The sequence below is a fragment of the Rana temporaria genome, chromosome 10 (genome assembly GCF_905171775.1).
Source record: "Rana temporaria chromosome 10, aRanTem1.1, whole genome shotgun sequence".
NCBI lineage: Eukaryota > Metazoa > Chordata > Amphibia > Anura > Ranidae > Rana > Rana temporaria.
Genome location: NC_053498.1, coordinates 107,160,274 through 107,181,484, shown reverse-complemented (window position 1 = coordinate 107,181,484; position 21,211 = coordinate 107,160,274).

Here is a 21,211-nt window from a genome sequence, read left to right as displayed (position 1 = left end):
GTTTTCAGGGAGAGGTGCATGCTGGGTGATTTTTAGGCACAGTAATGCCCAGAGACTCCTGGGAAATGAGTGTCATCATTTCCCAGGAGGCAATGGGGTCTTAGGACAGGAAGTTGAACCACCTAGGACCAGGAACTAAGCAGATTATGAATACTGTCTAGTAACAGCCAGATAGAAGTGATTCAAAAAAATGTTTTTTATTTTTTTTACATTAAAGGCAAGCTGTTAATAGAAAGTTCATTTTTAGGTTGGACCTCCACTTTAAGTGATTTTTCTCTTTGCACACACATTTTCACTTCTATCATTAAATAACATACAAGCAAAAAAAAAAAATTTCTTTCAATTTCTCTTTCACATCGTTCAGTGTTCCTTGCAAAAATCATAGGCACGCAATTATTTTTTCAGACAGGTGGACTCCGCACCAGCGGATCCAGCCGCTCAGTGCGTGACACATCACGTCTGCCCATAGCGGAATGCAGGTAGAGCGCTTAACTGCGTCCCCGCGTCTCCTTTGTACTTTGTACACTTGTTTAAAGTGTTTTTAGCGCTTAAATTTAATAAAACATCAACGTACTTCACCATGGGAGACCTTTTTCACTTCTTGATTTGGCGGGTATCCTTTTTGATAATCGTTTGGAGGCTCCATCGCCGGGTATTGTGACGGATCATGGGAACATCTTGCACCTCAATGCTGTGTATGACTTCTGTAATGGGGGTCATGTATATCTGGTGAGTAGGCTTAGTGACCGGTGTGGGTGGAGGAAGACTTACAGTCATTTGTTTGTTGGATTAACAAGATCACTGTACTATTGGAAGTCATTTGATACATTTTTGGACTTATATACCTTTATGCAAGGATTTTTGACACCCTAGGCGAATGCAAATTTTGCTGCCCCCATTGACTCCACCCCCTTTTTCCTGCCCGTGTATAACCCACCTTTTTAATGAAGCACCCAGCAAATGCAGCCTCACAAGCGCCCAGCAAATACAGCCTACCATCTCCCATTAAATACAGCGTACCAGCGCCCATCAATGCAGCCTACCAGTGCCAATCAATGAATGTTTGCTTGCTTCCATTCATTGGGGAGTCAGGACACAGACACAGTCCTATGCTGCCGCTGCGCCTCTGACACTATGTGCGAACAGAGCAGTGGCTGCCTGCTGATGCTGAGACTTAGGGCCAGATTCACAGAGGAAATACGCCGGAGTATCTACTGATACTCCGGCGTATTTTCAAATTTGCCGCGTCGTATCTTTATTTGTAATTCACAAAAAAGATACGACGGCTTTTGGCTAAGATCCGACAGGCGTACGGCTTTGTACGCCTTCGGATCCTAGGTGTAATTTTCCGGCGGCCGCTGGGTGGAGTTCGCGTTGTTTTCCAGCGTCGGGTATGCAAATTAGCTGATTACGGCGATCCATGAAGATACGCACGTTCGTCGCAATCTCTTACATCGTCGCTAGTCGGTTTTTCCCGTCGCAAACTTAGGCCTGCTTTTTCATGGCTTATCTTTAGAACAGCCATGTTAAAGTATGGCTGTCATTCCCGCGTCGAATTTCAATTTTTATTTTGCGTAAGACGTCCGGGAATACGAAACGACGTAACGCACGTCGCCGTTCAAAAAATACATCGGGGCATCGTAATTTCGCGCAAAGCACGTCGGGAAATTTTTTAACCCGGAGCATGCGCAGAACGTTCGGCGCGGGAACACGCCTAATTTAAATGGTACACGCCCCATTTGAATTAGGCGGGCTTGTGCCAGACGGCTTTACGCTACACCACCGTAAGTTTATACGCAAGTGCTTGGTGAATCAGGCACTTGCGCTGAAAACTTGCGGCGGTGTAACGTAAAGGGGATACGTTACGCCGCCGCAGATATTCGTGAATCTGGCCCTTAGTTGCTTGCTGCAGAGAGAAATTAGTAGGAATACCAGTGGCCAGGCGTCATAGGCAGCATTGCGCCCTAGGCGGCCGCCTACTTTGCCTAGTGGTAGCACCGGTCCTGGTGAAAAATACCCTGCATCTGGCTGTGGGGCGAGGTTTTGGGAAGATCTGGTCAAAATTCCTGCAGCTGCTATGGGAGTAGTGCTACACAAGTTAAAGGGGGTTTTCAAATTTCCAACTAAAAAGTGGACCTGACCTCACGTCCTTCAGGGGCCCCCAACACTGGGCATAACCCACCAGTGGAAGCGGATTTCAACTTTTTTAGCTTTAAATTAAGAAACTCATTTATGGCTTTAGCTCAGTCTTGCAATTCTAATTCTGGATGACTCTGAATGAATCATGCAGGAAAGTGTCCCTGAGTGAGGCCCTTTAAGAGCCTTTTTATGACCATTTTCCAGGAATTTGTTATCTGGAACAAATGATATATATACAGGCCTTGACATAATGTTTATCCCCTGGGGGCAGGTGTCTCTTTCCGGCTTGTCTTCAAACCGATAGACTTGGTATTTGGCTAAATATAAGTGGTGGTTAGTGTGACCTGCAAGCTACAGGAAGATTGTAATTTGAAAAGACTAGACTGCTGTGGCAGCCGGACCCAAGATAACATGTCTGGAAGGAGCTCATCTAGACACAGAAAGGAATTATTCACACAACCACAATACTACTAATTTCATACATTAAAGTGACGACTGCCACTGACTTGAAAGTTTGGAGCTGTCTGATAACATTCTCTGATCATCACCAGTCCAACAATTTCACCCAGGACTGATTTATCAGACACACGTTTCGTTTTTTTCTTTCATTTTTGGCTTGCAGCTAAAATAAATGTTTGGTGGTTTTTCTTCTGTCTGTGTGTGATTGCTGCAAGATTCTCTGGAATTCCACATTAATTGTCATAGATGAGTTTTCCAGAGAAGTGTGCATCATACACTTTTGATGCTGTGTCGTGTCTACCGCAGTCCGTGCCGTGGTCCCTGGCAGTGTACTCTCTAAGTGTACCCATGTGTAGTTTATACTCAGAGAATTGTTGTTTTGGACCCTGGTTTTTATGGTTTCTATTAGACGTTCCTGTCTGATAGCCATCCAGCTCAATTGTATGAAGTCGCATTGAATGTAATGGCTAGCATGTTGCCTGGGATAAAAAAAAAACACAGGGCATTGTGCAAGCAAGCATATTTTTTTTACTAAATGTACTAATATATTATTAATATAATAACAGAAAACAAACAGCTGAACAGATACCAAGGGGTAGATCCACATAGAAATAGATCGGCGCAGCAGAGATACACTATGCCGCCGTACCTTACCTGGCGTTATTTCGAATCCTCAACGATTTTGCGCCGTAGGTTACGGCGGCGTAGTGTATTTCTGGCGGCGGAATTCAAATCGGCGATTAGGGGGCGGGTTTCATTTAAATGAAGCGCGTCCCCGTGCCGAATGAACTGCGCATGCGTCGTCCCGAAAATTCCCGCTGTGCATTGCGCTAAATGACGTCGCTAGGACGTCATTTTTTTAACTTAGACGTGAGTTACGTCCATCCCGATTCACGGACGACTTACACAAAAAATAAAAAAAAATCAAATTTCGACGCGGGAACGACGGCCATACTCTGGGGTGCCAAGGTTGGCCATCACTTGTATAGACCCTAATTACATTCAATTGGCTAAAGCACTTTGTACAATAAACCAGCCAAGAAAAATATTAGAAAATTAGACGGCCATACTTAACATGGCAATTCAACTATACGCCGCAAAATACCAGCTTTAACTATACGCCGGAAAAAGCCGACTAGAGACGACGTAAGAGAATGCGACGGCCGCGCGTATGTTGTGGATCGTCGGAAATAGCTAATTTGCATACCTGACGCGGAAAACGACGAGAACGCCACCCAGCGGACGCCGAAGTATTGCATTTTAGATCCAAAGGTGTACGAAGCCGTACGCCTGTCGGATCTAACCCAGATGCCGTCGTATCTTGGTTTGAGGATTCAAACTAAAGATACGACGCGGGTAATTTGAAAGTACGCCGGCATATCAGTAGATACGCCGGCGTACTCTGTCTGTGGATCTGCCCCCAAGTGCAGACCTTTAGTCATCGCAGAGGGTTCGTCTATTTCTACAGTAATTATTTTAAGGGAAAACTGTAGGGAAACGTATTGATCAGCAATAAAGGACATACAGTATAGACCAGTGATGGCGAACCTTGGCACTCCAGATGTTTTGGAACTACATTTCCCATGATGCTCATGCACTTTGCAGTGTAGGTGAGCATCATGGGAAATGTAGTTCCAAAACTTCTGGGGTGCCAAGGTTCGCCATCACTTGTATAGACCCTAATTACGGTACATTCAATAGGCTAAAGCACTTTGTACAATAAACCAGCCAAGAAAAATATTAGAAAATGAGGGTATTCAATTTTTAATTAGAAATCGTTTATTGAATCAAAAAATGATTTGCAAATTCCTGAAAGTTGTAAAAAATGAGCTCTGGCATTAACATGAAAATAACATTACCCATCATCCATTATATGGAACCCATTGTTTGCATATTACTACAACGTGGTCATCCACATGATAACCTTACGCGTTTCGACCCTTCTAATTGTGGTCTTCTTTGGGGAGGGGGGTTTACGTTCAATGCCGGAGAAAGATTTATTTTTTTTCATAATCAAACAACATTTTATATTACCGGTATATTCATTTTAAAGTAATCTTTGGCTGCAGGATATGTTCATCTTTTTCTCCATCATCATAAATGGTAAATATAGATCATTACATACTGTATATGTATATGGTGAGACACAATGTATAATATACATTTTTTTTTCCTTCTCCCGCATAGAATGTAAACCCCCCTCCCCGAAGAAGACCACAATTAGAGGGATCGAAAGGTGTAACAGTATCATGTGGATGACCTGCATATTTAATGTTCCATAGCATCTACACTGTTTAGTGTGAGTTGGGGCATCTGTTAGATTTATTTTGTTTAGTCTGCAGGGTAAACAAAAAAGTAACTCTATTAGCCAGATTCACAAAGAGTTACGCCGGCGTATCAGTAGATACGCAGACGTAACTCGGAATCTAAGCCGTCGTAAGTTTAAACCTAGCTAAGATACGACGGCCTGCGCCGTCGTAACTTAGGGTGCAATTTTTCCGCTGGCCGCTAGGTGGCGCTTCTGTTGAGTTCGGCGTAGCATATGTAAATGCCTAGATACGCCGATTCACAAACGTACGTGCGCTCGTCGCAGTAAAGATACGCCGTTTACGTAAGGCGTTTTCCGGCGTAAAGTTATTCCATCAAATAGCTGGCCTAGTCAATGTTAAGTATGGCCGTCATTCCCACGTCGAAATTTGAAAAATTTACGTCGTTTGCGTAAGTCGTCCGTGAATGGGGCTGGACGTAATTTACGTTCACGTCGAAACAAATACGTCCTTGCGGCGTACTTTGGAGCAATGCACACTGGGATATGTACACGGACGTGTAAAAAACGTCAATCACGTCGGGTCACCAATCATTTCCATAAAACACGCCCCCCCATCCTCATTTGAATTAGGCGCAGGCACGCCGGCCCCATTTACGCTACGCCGCCGTAAGTTAGGAGGCAAGTGCTTTGTGAATACAGTACTTGCCTCTCTGACTTAGGCCTCGTACACACGACCGCATCTATCCGCTGGGATTGATCCGGGGATCAGTTCCAGCGGACAAATCCGGTCGTCTGTACGTCCTAGCGGATATTTATCCGCGGAGATTCGTCAGGCCGATCGATTTCAAGCGGATAGAAATTTCTTAGCATGCTATTTTACCTACCTGAACGCTTACATTCTTAGGCCGGAAACAAGCATACCAGCTCTAGCTAGTGTCTCGTGTCCTGTTCGGATAGATTGTTAGCAGCGCAGCCATTGGCTCCCGCTGCTGTCAATCAAATCCAATAATTTGCCTCACTGCGCATTTGTCAGGAAATTTCCACCGCAGTGCACGTGCATTATCCAGGGGCCAGCTTGAAGAACCTGAAAAGAAAAGTTGGCCTCCTGATGACCTCACGTGAGAAGATGGCAGTGTGGGCCCCTAGGTGCTGAGATGGAGTGGTGGCTTACACCAGACCACGCTGGATTCGCTGGTTGGGTGAGTGATGTTCTTCTTTAAGCAAACCACATGCCATATTGTTACAGTTTATTACTTTACCAGAGCACAACTGTAGGAACAGATGAGAAGCGTTAGCTAAGTACAGATTTGATTTAACACAGAATTTTATGTTTGCCTGGAGTTCTTCTTTGAACTAAGCTTACATCAAGTAACATAATTCCAGGTAATTTCAGACATTGCCTTGAACCTATTGGCATGCCTTGTTCAGCTAACGTAAATGAACACTGTATGTCACGCACCTGTGGATCCTGCTACGCTCCATCGGCCCGCTGGCATTTATTGAATTCTGTCTCTCTGTTGCAGTAGACACAATGGACAATCTGTGGGTCAGACGGTTCCATTTAGATGTCTTGAATACATGTGTTTAACAAAGTATTAGGTTTTAAGAGCCAAATAAAAGGCAAATTCCTTAGTAGGAACAGATGTACAGAGATTTAAAGTAGCTATTTTTCTTTCAGAATTATGCCCTGTTCTTTGCCCACTTCCTATGTGCCCAACTGGTCACTGTTCCGTTCTAAAACTTGATTGCATTTGGATTTATGTCTATTACAATGTACATTTCCTTTTTTTCTTTTGAGAAATTTTGAGGACATCTTTTAGAGATTCGCTTACCGTGTAACTAGAATACATAATGCGCACAGCTGTTAGTACAAAACCTTAGTTCTCTAAGTGGCAGTAAAAATCAGAAGGACTTGCGTGTGTCGAAATCACAGACACAGCCGTTTGATGTGTGCACAATAGATGTTTGGTGACTGTTTTGGGTTTTCTTTTAATTAGAACCACAAAAACCATTTGCAGACCACTTAAGACGCTGATTTGAGCCATATGCATAGAGGTCCAAACATGGCAAAGATGAAGTGTCCTAATAAATCCTCAGCATTCAACAGTCTTCTGCTTCCCCAGCCACAGAATCCTCACTTCAAGGGATACTCTATTGATCCTCTAAAGCAGTGGTTCTCAACCTCAGTCCTCAAGTACCCCCAACGGGCCATGTTTTCAGGTTTTCTTTACTTTGCACAGCTGCTTTAAATCAATATTAATGACATGGCTATGATAAGAGCTATTTTAGAGGAGTCCAAACTTGTTTTGAAGAGGCCCAGATTTGATGAAGTGAACATGCGTGAGGGCCGACTATTTTGCCCGACATTCTTTGAACCATTAAAATTTGGTTTAAATACTCCTGCGAAGTTCACGGAGACTTGGGCCTGTTGGCTGCACTTCACTTCGACTGATGAATACAACAGCTTCAGACCCTGACGACACTGACCATGGATCCCCTGACCCCACTTTCTTACCAAGCTGTGGCAGATTCCCCCCCCCCTCCCAGGATCTTGACCCCCCCTCTCGTCCGGACCCATATCCCCCCCCCCCCCCCAATCTCTACCCTTCCTAGTAACCAGAAAAGTGCTAATAAGAGTCCGCAGGATGCCGGACTTTGCTGCCTTAAGCGATAGGTGGATACTAAAGACCAGCCTAGGAAATGAAGGCAAAGGTAGTTGGTCGTTTGTTCCTGGTTTGCCACTGCCACCTCCACGAGCACCTGGAGTTCTGAGCGTGTATCAGTCACTCCGGCAATGCTCTTCCCATACTTTGTTATATTTGGGGGGTGCGCAACTGTAAACACTCTCTGTACTTTGACCTGAGATTCCGCTGGGTATGTTCATTGCCTACCTCTGTCTCTTAAGTCTGTTGGCATCCATTACAAAGGTAACGTCGTTCTCAGATATCCTTTTCTGCTCTAGGCATATTGTGGCGGCTGCGCCCGCAAGTTTTTCACGTTGTTGGTTTATGTATACTGTTATTATAACTGTCAATGCTGAAGACAAATAAAAACTTTTGGAAAAAATAAATAAAAAATTTGGTTTAAGTGTGTTCATCCGAGCAACTAATACACCACCCAACAATAATTCTCTTGCCTTTGTGGCTGAGTGTGGTGAAGAGATAATCTCGAGCGTGTTATTTGGATATACCTTATTTATCGGCGTAAAAAAAATAATTTTAAATAAAGAACTGTGAAGCGAAATAAGGGTCAATGCCCATCAATGCAGCCTAATCAGTGTCCATCTGCAGCCTCACCTTTGCTCTGAATGCAGCCTCACAATTGCCATGAATGCAGACCCACCGTTGCCATCAATGCAGCCTGATCGATGCCCATCTGCAGCCTCAGAGGGGACCGGGGGGCAGAATGAGCCCCAACAGATTACATACAGGAGAATCTCCTGTTTACTCGGCGGCCTTTTTAATATGAAGTCCCGCCTTCTAGGATAGACAGAACAGTCGTCCAATGGCAGCCCAGGAGGCGGGACTTCCTATTAGAGATGCCGCAGAGTAAACATAATATTTTTCTGTATGTAATCTGAAGGCGCTCGTCCTGTCCCCTCCGAGGATATAGATTATATATAGGAGGAGGTGTGATGGTGTGGGGGTGCTTTGAAGGCATACTGAACCAGCATGGCTACCACAGCATCTTGCAGCGGCATGCTATTCCATCGGGTTTGCGTTTAGTTGGACCATCATTTATTTTTCAACAGGACAATGACCCCAAACACACCTCCAGGCTGTGTAAGGGCTATTTGACCAAGAAGGAGAGTGATGGGGTGCTGCGCCAGGTGACTACCTCTTGAAGCTTATCAAGTGAATGCCAAGAGTGTGCCAAGCAGTAATCAAAGCAAAAGGTGGCTACTTTGAAGAACCTAGTATATGAAATATATTTTCAGTTGTTTCACACTTTTTTGTTATGTATAATTCCACATGTGTTAATTCATAGTTTTGATGCCTTCAGTGTGAAGCTACAATTTTCATAGTCATGAAAATAAAGAAAACTCTTTGAATGAGAAGGTGTGTCCAAACTTTTGGTCTGTACTTTATATATAACATCTCCAAATCACCAGAGGGGCCTTACTAAACTGGAATGCGGGCCGCATTTGGCCCGCGGGCCGGACTTTGGACATGCCTGATCTAAGGGAAGTTCCCAAAACATGGCCTGTTGGGGGTACTTGAGGACTGAGGTTGAGAAACACTACGCTAAAGCTTACATTTTCAGAAACTTCGTAACTGGAGAATTATTATGATATAAAATTGTTGAAATTCATATTTAGGGCCAGGGCAACAATCAGGAATTATGGGGCCCCTTACACAGCTTCAGGCATGGGCCCCCTGGAGCAGAGAACCAGGGGGGGGTGGGGGGGTGCTGCTGCCTGAAATTAAGAAGCAGGGGGGGGGGGCTGCTGCGAATTGAGAAGCGGGGGGGGGGGGGTTTACCAGAAAAAGAATAAATAAATAAAAATATATGTAAAGAAGGGGGGTAGCCATCAGGGGCCCTGGGGACCTCTGGGCCCTTTAATAAAATAATATAAATAAATATATATATATACAGTGCCTTGCGAAAGTATTCGGCCCCCTTGAACTTTGCGACCTTTTGCCACATTTCAGGCTTCAAACATAAAGATATAAAACTGTAAAAAATTTTGAAGAATCAACAACAAGTGGGACACAATCATGAAGTGGAACAAAATTTATTGGATATTTCAAACTTTAACAAATAAAAAACTGAAAAAATTGGGCGTGCAAAATTATTCAGCCCCTTTACTTTCAGTGCAGTAAACTCTCTCCAGAAGTTCAGTGAGGATCTCTGAATGATCCAATGTTGACCTAAATGACTAATGATGATAAATAGAATCCACCTGTGTGTAATCAAGTCTCCGTATAAATGCACCTGCACTGTGATAGTCTCAGAGGTCCGTTTAAAGCGCAGAGAGCATCATGAAGAACCAGGCAGGTCCGAGATACTGTTGTGGAGAAGTTTAAAGCCGGATTTGGATACAAAAAGATTTCCCAAGCTTTAAACATCCCAAGGAGCACTGTGCAAGCGATAATATTGAAATGGAAGGAGTATCAGACCACTGCAAATCTACGAAGACCTGGCCATCCCTCTAAACTTTCAGCTCATACAAGGAGAAGACTGATCAGAGATGCAGCCAAGAGGCCCATGATCACTCTTGATGAACTGCAGAGATCTACAGCTGAGGTGGGAGACTCTGTCCATAGGACAACAATCAGTCGTATACTGCACAAATCTGGCCTTTATGGAAGAGTGGCAAGAAGAAAGCCATTTCTTAAGGATATCCATAAAAAGTGTCGTATAAAGTTTGCCACAAGCCACCTGTGAGACACACCAAACATGTGGAAGAAGGTGCTCTGGTCAGATGAAACCAAAATCAAACTTTTTGGCAACAATGCAAAACGTTATGTTTGGCGTAAAAGCAACACAGCTCATCACCTGAACACACAATCCCCACTGTGAAACATGGTGGTGGCAGAATCATGGTTTGGGTCTGCTTTTCTTCAGCAGGGACAGGGAAGATGGTTAAAATTGATGGGAAGATGGATGGAGCCAAATACAGGACCATTCTGGAAGAAAACCTGATGGAGTCTGCAAAAGACCTGAGACTGGGACGGAGATTTGTCTTCCAACAAGACAATGATCCAAAACGTAAAGCAAACGTTGGCAAAAAAAATTGGCCCTTTAATAAAAAAAAATAAATATATATATTAGAAAAAGAATATTTTTTTTTTATAAAAAATAAATACAAAAAAGGGGGGGTTTCCACCCGGGGCCCTGGGGACCCCCAGACCTCTAAAAATAAATAAATAAATTGGCCCTTTAATAAAAAATAAAATAAAAATATATATAAAAAAAGGGGAGTTGCCATATGGGGCCCTATGGGCCTCCGGGCCCCTGGGGACCTCCGGACCCCTAAAAAAAAAAAAATTGTTTTTTTTTTTTAAAGGGGATTGCCATCCGGGCCCCTTACAGGTGTACTGCCTGTACCCCCCTGATGGCGGCCCTGTTTAGGGCCCAGTTACACTCTGCATTGTGTCAAGGCAACTGTGTTAATGCAACATGCTAAAGTGTGATAAGGCATGCTGCAATATAGCAGCACATTCATTTTGAATGAGCATACTTTAAAGTGTATCTCCAGACAAAACAGTTTATTAAAAAAAAAATTACTTTTGGTTAGAGCAGGCAAAGGTCCCCATTTGGGGAGATTCGCCCCTGTAAGTGTACTGGTGACCAATGTCATTGAGAGTAAAATTAAGAGGGAATCCAGAATATTAGCATTGTCCCTAGAACAAGTCATAACAGGAAATCTATTTTCTGATGGGGTCGGGGATGCCTTTTTTGTAAACTGTCTAGGACAGGGGTGCTCAATCTGTGGCCTGTGGGCCACATGTGGCCCCTGGAACCCTCTGATGTGGCCCTCGACCTCAAATCAGTGTGTGTTTGTCACCTTGAAGAGGACCTACATGTCTCTGAAACATTGGTGGATCTTTGTTTGATATTCTTGGATCTTCAGTAAACTTGCCTTCTGAAGTGTTGGCCATCACCTGTTTCTTTTGGCCTAGATGGACTCACCATACGCCGTGCGCCCATCATCACTAATGCGTACGAGGTATAGAAGTGGGATGAGTGGATAACAAAAAGCAATAAAATCCTGATGGGTTTTAATACTTCCATAACTCATCCCAAACCAAAAAAGGTTGTGGGTTTAGATACACTTTAATCCTAATGCCAGGAGACAGAATACACGCTACTTTGTCTAGTTAGTGAACTGCTGCATGGCCAAGCACTCCTTCCATGTTGACAGATTCCTTGTATAGACAGCTGATGTATGATCTGTTGGGGAACAGAATATGGTTTTATAAATGGCTTCTGAGGATTACAGTCTCGCAGGGGAACAGGGCCTTGGCCTGGAGAGAGATTGAAGTGTTACATGCCATGGTGCACATGAGAATGTAATTAGTGTTCGGCTTGGCCCAGCAGGATTTTATTGTCTTGACAAGGCCTCATGCAGATCTGTGTGAAATAGAGGAGCGAAGCGCGTGCTTTAAAGAAAACAGAAGTGGTTTCTTTAAGCTTTAACCTCAAGTGGCTTGCTGGGCTAATGACTTCATAGGGAGCTGCGCAGTCTAGACACCCTTCCTCCTGAGCGCTGCAGTCAGCGGGGAGGACTCATAGGCAGAGATCATGAGGTCAGTCTGGATGTTCAGCTCCCATCTGTACAACCTGCAGAGACGGATACAGCTGCATCCTCCTGAAGTGCACCATGTAATCAGGCCTGTGCATTTCTCAACACTGACCAGATTCAGGGGGGAGTCACACAGAGCCGTTAATAATGTCCTCTCCACCCTCTCCACAGCATCATTCCAGCAGTCTGACTTGAAAATTACCTTCATATCAGATTTGTTTTTTTGTTCCTGGGCTTTCGATCTGTTCCACAGGTTTGTGCGTGCTCAGACGTCCAAGGAAAACCGCAAACAGGCGGCCATGTCTTCCCGTGGCAGTGGTCCAGGAAAGAATTTAACCCTTTTTTTATCATGAATTAAAATCATGTTTTTGTATTTCCAAAACAGTTTGATACACATGGGGGTTATCATCCTAATGGATAACTCCACTTAAAACTGATGTTTTATTATTGTGTAAGTGCCAGTGGGTTGAGTCATTGCTGGCTTTTCATACTTCTCCGAGATTCTTTCAGCAACATGGTAGGTTTGTGCCTGTGCGCCCTCCTATAAGACCTATTATCATAATTATTATACAGGATTTATATAGCGGAAACAGTTTGCACAATACATTATCCAATTGCGACCACCCGATATCAATTTTACTTCTGTAGGGCGGCCGCTGTGCGCAGGATCATATATATATGTAGCGAATGTGTACTTTCAGGTACAGGTGCTATCTTAAATTTAAGGGGGATGAGAGAGTTAGTTAGCTCTCATCCAGTTGATTTGTCTAAATTGGGTCTCTGCTTCAGCTGGATTGTACTGTGGGCTCATTCTGCTGTTGCTGGGATGTCGTTCCACCCCAGGGCAGTAGATGGCAGCAGTGGAGTCCAGGCTGGGGTGCCTCTTGCTAGCAGCCAATCAGGAGGGGTTTCCCTCACGGAGCATGCTGGGGGAAGGTACTTCTGGAGCAGACGCCATTGGGCGGGGTTCTTGTTCCTGGTGTGGCGCCCGCCTTTAGGGTGACCACACGTCACGGCTCCCCGGCGATGTGGCCTATCGGGTCGGGGTGCCTGTGCCGCGCGGTGTTCCTGGTTCCGGGACCATGTTGGCCCGGAGCATTTGGGGCTGTGGTGGGGCTCCAGTGGTCGACTGGGCCCCGGCTCTGGGGAGATCCCAAGCGAGATAGCTGTTCGGTGGGGAGTCCGTCTAAGGAGCGCTGGGGGGGGGGTGGATGTTGGCCACCTGTCGGTCGGTAACCCGATTGAGACTACCTGGGAAGGATTTGGGCAAGAAGACGTTTGCTGAGGGGAACGGTCTCCGTGGCCTGGGTTCTGGGGCCAGGTCTGTGGCAGAGACTTGTCCCTCTCGGGGTTCCGAGTGATGCCCTGGCTGCCGGGTCGGTGTAGGAGACCTGTCCGGGTGCACTACGCTCGCTCCGGCTGGAGTGGCGAAGAGGGTAGGGTGTCGTTGGGGGCAGGGCTGCTTCCGTTCTGTTGAGCCTGAATCTGCTACTTCTCTTTCTTCTATACCTCTGCTATCTACCTCAAGTTTACTGTTTGCCGTGTTGGGTAGAATGGGGCACGGGAGGGGGCGCCTGCTGTTTGGACATTCCATCGTTGCTGCTCTCATCATCATCTACCCCTAGATGCTCACAGAGGTGGCACGCCATCCCATTCATGACCATGTTCTGAAAGCGTGGAGCCTTCCCTGCCATCAGAACACTGATCAGTGTTGCCGGCTATAGCCAGCAGACATTGATTGTTTGGAAAAACAGGCGGGTTGCACAGAAGCCCATCAGTAGATTGATTTCTGTACTGATTTATTACTCAGGGGGATACAGGCATTACACCTGTAAGGGGCCCGATTGTCCCCAGGGGCCCGTCTGACTTTAGCAACTCGCGGCAGGAGAGAAAAGAGAAGACTTGACTTTGTGTTGTTCGTCAGCACCAACCCCCCCGTCCCGTCCCGCTTATACGGACGGGAGAGAAGAGAAGAGATGTCACTTCCGTTAACACAACCCCCCCCCCCCTCTCACGGCAGGAGATAGGAGGCCCCCCCCGTTCTCTGTTCCAGGGGGGCCCTGCCTAAAGCTGTGTACGGGCCCCAAAATTTTTGATGGCTGCCCTGTTCTTACTAAATGCAAAGTGAGCAAACAGAATAAAAATCTAAATCAAGATTTGGTGTGACTACCCTTTGGCTTCAAACCAGCGTCAATTCTTCTAGGTACACACAGTGCTTATGTACACAGTTTTTGAAAGGAACTTGGCAGGTAGGTTGTTCTAAACATCTTGGAGAAATAACCACAGATCTTCTGTGTAGGCTGCCTCAAATCCTTCTGTTACTTAATGTAATCCCAGACAGACTCAATGTTGAGATCAGGGCTGTGTGGGGGCCAAACCATCACTTATCACTTCCAGGACTCCTTGTTCCTCGTTATGCTGAAGCTAGTTCTTAATCTTAATGATATTGGCTGTATGTTTGGGGTCATTGTCCTGTTGAAGAACAAATTTAGAGCCAATCATATGCCTCCCTGATGGTATGACATGATGGATAAGTATCTGCCTGTATTTCTCAGCATTTAGAAAACCATTGATCCTAACCAGGTTGTAAATCTTCTACATGAAGGGAACCCATGGGGGTAGATTCAGATAGATTAGCGGATCTTTACATCCACGTAATCTATTTGATTTACGATCCGCCGGCGCAAGTTTTTGAGCCAAGTGCTGTATTCAGAAAGCACTTACCTCAAAACTTGCGGCGGCGTATTGTAAATCCCCCGGCGGAATTCAAATTCCGTGGCTAGGGGGAGTTTACTATTTAAATCAGGCGCGTTCCCACGCCGATCAAACTGCGCATGCACCGCCGGCTAAATTTCCCAGCGTGCATTGCTCCAAATGACATCGCTAGGACGTCATTGGTTTCAGCGTGAGCGTAACTTGCGTCCAGCTCTTTTCTGAATCGACGTACGCAAACGACGTAAAAATTCAAAAGTCGGCGCAGGAACGACGGCCATACTTAACATAGGATACCCATCACATCGCAGGGGTAACTATACGCCGGAAAAAGCCGAACGCAAGCGGCGTAAAAAAAAAGTGACGGGCGGGCGTTCGTTTCTGAATCGGCGAAATGCTCATTAGCATATTCAACGCGTAAAAGACACGGAAGCGCCACCTAGCGGCCGGCCTGGAATTTCAGCCTAAGATCCTACGGTGTAAGTCATTTACACCTGTCGGATCTTAGGCATATCTATGCGTAACTGATTCTATGAATCAGTCGCATAGATACGACCAGCCGGCCTTAGAGATACGACGGCGTATCAGGAGATACGCCGTCGTATCTCCTATCCGAATCTGGCCCATGGTGCTCAAGTCCATGGTTCCTGCAGTAGAAACTACAGTGTTCTTGCTCAGCAGAAATTTGCTTCTGTTAGCAGTGTAAATCACTATAGAGCTGGCATGTGGGAAAGCTTTTGTTATTTCTGCCCTTTGGTCTGCTGGTACCTGTAATTCTCCGCTACCTGGCAGCGCTACTTGATATGCAGTGGTGGGAATGTTTCATTAGGTGCAGCAGACTGATGCCATATTTATGTTAATTATTATTGGATGGATTATTTAGCATTGCTTGGTATGTCATGCAGTAGGCTGACATGAGGTGGTACAGGAATTAAGAACATTTTTGACATATTTACCGTAATTTTCCATTCCTGGATCCACCTCATGTCAGCTGAGATTTCTACCCAGTTTCAGTTGTGAGATTTATGATGAGAACCGTGATTAGGGGGTCCATTTTTTGTTTTATAGGCTAGTTGGAGATGGTTCAGGAGAGGTCAGGGGGTCGGCGCTTACCCGTAGTAGGCTGATTTCCAAGAGAAGAAAAATATGATATGGTAAGTATGTCAACAATTTTCCCAAATATATATTATATATACTGTATATATTGTGTATATATTATAAATACACATACAGTATATATCTATTAAACATAACAATGAAAAACTGCACACAACAATGTCAAATATCTAAAAGTTGTAATAATGAGCCAGATAAAATTCACAAGGATGTTGATCGTGCATTATTATTTTTTTATTAAAACATGTATTTACAAGTAATTACAATTCATATCAGATCACAGTAACGGTATCAAACAAAATGTTATATCTATAAATCCACGTTGACACATTTTTAAGCTCTTGAGGACTGGATTGCAATGCAGTTATCAAAATGTTGGCTACTCATTGGTCTAAACATCTGTACAACTATGTAGTACAAAGGCCTGCCTGAGTAAAAAGAATAGATTTGGAGCTCACACACATTACATCGTTTTGGTATATCTTAACTGGTTGCCGACCAGCCGCCGCAGTTCTACGGTGGTAGGTCGGCTCTCCTGCGCGAGAGCCCGTAGCTCTACGTCGGCAGGTAAAGCGGGCACTGGGGACGCTCTTGCGCCGCCGGAGGCGCACGCCCCCGCTCGCTCCAGACTCCCGCGCTTTTGCCCGGCGGTCGCGATCACCTCCGAGCACCCGCAATCGCTCGTTACAGAGCGAGAACCGGGAGCTGTGTGTGTAAACACACAGCTCCCGGTCCTGTCAGGGGAGAAATGCCTGACTGTCTGTTCATACAATGTATGAACAGCGATCAGTCATTTCCCCTAGTGAGTCCCACCCCCCTTTAGTTAGAACACACCCAGGGAACATACTTAACCCCTTCCCCGCCCCCTAGTGTTAACCCCTTCACTGCCAGTGGCATTTTTATAGTAATCAATGCATTTTTATAGCACTGATCGCTCTAAAAATGCCAATGGTCCCAAAAATGTGTCCGAAGTGTCCGCCATAATGTCGCAGTACCGAAAAAAAATCGCTGATCGCTGCCATTACTAGTAAAAAAAAAATATTAATAAAAATGCCATAAAACTACCCCCTATTTTGTAAACGCTATAACTTTTGCGCAAACCATTCAATAAACGCTTATTGCGATTTTTTTTAACGAAAAATATGTAGAAGAATACGTATCGGCCTAAACTGAGGAAAAAAAAAGTTTTTTTATATACTTTTGGGGGATATTTATTATAGTAAAAAATATTATTTGTTTTCAAAATTGTCGCTCTATTTTTGTTTATAGCGCAAAAAACAAAAACCGCAGAGGTGATCAAATACCACCAAAAGAAAGCTCTATTTGTGGGAAAAAAAGGACGCCAATTTTGTTTGGGAGCCATGTCGCACGACCGCGCAATTGTCACTTCTGGTGGGGTGTTTTTTTCATCCATGTGACAAAACGATAAACAATTTTAAAATTATATGATCTTAAAGTGATACCACCTATTAAAGGTGTGAATGTAGGTGGACCTTTCCATCCTTTGGTCATTGATATGAGCTGATCTCTTTGATGCACAAGCCATTCAAGTTCTTTGATCCTGTTAAGCACCTGCTTGATCCTGTTAAGGCGCTTGTTCCATCCGTTGTCTTCCTTATCCTTCAAAAGAGGTAGGTCTTAAGTTTTTTCCTGAAGGCCCGATAGTTTTCTTCCATACTGATGTCGGTATAATCCAGAGATAGTCAGGCAGTTGGCATTTTAAGCTGGCAGTCCACAATGTCATGGACTCAGTTTACAGTGGATGCAACCCCATTTTTTTTTAAATTAAGGCTTGCACCTTGTACAGTATAGGATTTCAAATCAGCGATTAGGGGGCGTGTTTCATTTAAAGGAAGTGCGTCCCCACGCCGAATGAACTGCGCATGCTCCGTTTCTAAATTTCCCGCCGTGCATTGCGCTAAATGACGTCGCAACAACGTCATTTTTTTAACTTAGACGTCAATTACGTCCATCCCGATTCACGGACGACTTATGCAAAAAAATAAAAAAATCAAATTTCGACGCGGGAACGACGGCCATACTTAACATGGCAAGTCTAACTATACGCCGCAAAATACCAGCTTTAACTATACGCCGGAAAAAGCCGACTAGAGACGCCATAAATAAATGCGCCGGCCGCTCGTACGTTCGTGGATCGACGGAAATAGCTAATTTGCATACCCGACACGGAAAACGACGTGAACGCCACCCAGCAGACGCCGAAGTATTGCATCTTAGATCCGAAAGGCGTACGAGGACGTATACTTGTCGGATCTAACCCAGATGCCGTTGTATCCTGGTTTGAGGATTCAAACCAAAGATACGACGCGGGTAATTTGAAAGTACGCCGGCGTATCAGTAGATACGCCGGCGTACTCTGTCTGTGGATCTGCCCCAAAGTGTACTTCAGATCCCCTCCTCCTTCTTCTACAGCTCTCTCAGGATTGGCTGCTCCACACCTTTAGCATGATTGGGCATGCTGAAGTCATGTGTTGACTTATCTGGGTTTTGACTGGATTTTTGTGATCATTCCATGTTTTTGTAATTATATTAACAAACAGTGGTATATAGATTTGGAGATTAATCACAAGAGGGAGCTCTTAGTAGTTCTGTGCTATCACTCCTGCTGAGGAAAGAAATCAGCCATACTGGGAATGCATTGTCTATAATGAATTGAATTTTTTGATAGGGGTAACAGCAGAGCACAATCACTGTGTAGCACAATAAAGCAGATTTGCAGAGTATGAAATGAGCAAGTGTGATATCCCCCATGTATATATAGAAAGCAGTTGAAAAGGCAAGACAGACTAGAGCATGGTGAGGACAATAAGGTTCATATGAAGAAACATTATCTGTGTGACATTATATGAAGAGGTTACTGAACACAAGATAGTTGCTCACAGTTACCATCAAAGAGTTCTTTGATATATATTGAGTCCCCGATGGGTGAACTTTGGCTGACTCTCCATATTGACAAAGCCAGACTTTGTGACCCTGGGAATGCAATTTATAGGATCACAGGATGAGCTTGAACCCGACAACCCTGGATCACTGAGGGCAAACACAGGAGGGTGATGGACGGATGAAATGTCTCTGTTATGGAGTGTCTACTGAACTGTGCGCTAATCAGTCTGCAGTCTATATGTGTGTCTATGGAGTGTGAAATCATTCTGTGTTCACACATCTATATTTACTACACAATCTGCTATATCTTCCTCTAAGTCCCCATTCACACTTATGATGAGCATCTGGTCGTTTTGCAGGCTTCTTTTTTTGAGAGTTTTTACAAGCATATTTGCGTGTGTCTGAGAATTGAGTTTTTTTTTTATTATTATTTTTAGTCAATGGAAATCTAGTTACTGTGTAAAAAAAAGTGACAGATGTGCATTTTTAAGTTTTTAAGGCACTCCAACTGAACTCAATTGAGACCAAAAACGCTTGATGTGCTTTTGTGACATACATGCTTATTGTTTTACTAAAGGTTATTTTTTTTTAATTATTAAAATAACAAACATGTTATACTCACCTGCTCTGTGTATTGCACAGAGCAGCCCTGATCCTCTTCTTCTCAACTCGCTGCTGGAGATCTTTGCTCCTCGTGGCCACAAAATCGTGGTAAAATCACGGCAAAATTGCGTGACTATCAAGTCGCGGCAGGGTGAAAGCGGCCTTAGTTCAATGCTTGCAGTCTTTCCCCATAGCTGAGATCCCCCAGTCCCTTTTTTAGCTTTGTTGCCCTTCTCTGGACTCTCTCCAGTTCCAGCACACCCTTCTGAGGACTGGTGCCCAGAACTGGACGGCATACTCAAGGTGCGGCCGGACCAGAGTCTTGTAGAGTGGGAGAATTATCGTTTTATCTCTGGAGTTAATCCCCTCTTTAAAGTGGAGGTTCACCCGAAAACTTAATTTTTAACATTAGATTGATGCTCATTTTGTCTAGGGCGGGCATCACTAAATGGCGGACCGCGTCCGGTTCCGGCCCCAGTGGCCATTCTTTCCGGACCGCAGCCCCGCCAAGTAGTTTCCTGTGTGTCCTCTGTCACCGGCTAGTTTGCTCGCCCGCCTGCCTTCCCGCTGCGGATGCCGCTCTATACACAGCATGGCAGGCGCGGCAGGTCCGTGCCTCTAACATTGTTTCACTCCCCCCTCCCCACACTGCCTGTGAGTGTCTTAATCACACAGGACACAAAGTGCGACTGCTCTGGACTAAGGGCGGGGATTTTTAAGTTAAAAAGTGGGTGATTGGTTGCTAGGCAGCGGGGGCGGTCCCAGCAATAAATCACTCACTTTTAATGGGGAAAGTCCCGCCCATTGTCCAGAGCGGCCATGCTTCATTTCCTGTGTGATTAAGGTAGGGTTCTGTGGGGAGGGGGGAGTGCAATGCAATGCAATGCAATGTAGGACAGGACAGGGGACGTCTGCGATGGGGAGTCTGATGTGTCAGGACCAGTTTGTGATTTGGGGGGGTCAGTCTGTGATTTGGGGGTCAGTCTGTTATAGGGGGTCTGCTATGGGTCAGGACCAGTTTGTGATGGGGGGGTCAGCCTGTGATAGGGGGTCTGTGGTGGGTCAGGACCAGTTTGTGATTTGGAGGGGTCAGTCTGTGATTTGGGGGTCAGTCTGTTATAGGGGGTCTGTTATGGGTCAGGACCAGTTTGTGATTTGGAGGGGTCAGTCTGTGATTTGGGGGTCAGTCTGTTATAGGGGGTCTGTTATGGGTCAGGACCAGCTTGTGATGGGGGGGGTCAGCCTGTGATAGGGGGTCTGTGATGGGTCAGGACCAGTTTGTGATTTGGGGGGGGGGGTCAGTCTGTGATTTGGGGGTCAGTCTGTTATAGGGGGTCTGTTATGGGTCAGCAGGGCCAGTCTGTGATGGGTCAGGTCAGTCTGTGATGGGTCAGGTCAGTCTGTGATGGGGGGGTCAGTCTGTGATAGGGGGTCTGTGATGTGTCAGGACCAGTTTGTGATGGGGGGTTTGTGATGGGGGGGTCAGTCTGTGATAGGGGGTCTGTGATGGGTCAGGACCAGTTTGTGATTTGGGGGGTCAGTCTGTGATAGGGGTCACACCAGACCTTTATTTTCTTTTTCTTATTTTCTTTGTCTGTGATAGGGGGTCTGTGATTTGGGGGGTCAGTCTGTTATAGGGGTCTGTTATGGGTCAGGACCAGTTTGTGATGGGGGGTCAGTCTGTGATGGGTCAGGTCAGTCTGTGATAGAGGGTCAGTCTGTGATAGGGGGTCTGTGATTTGGGGGGGTCAGTCTGTAAT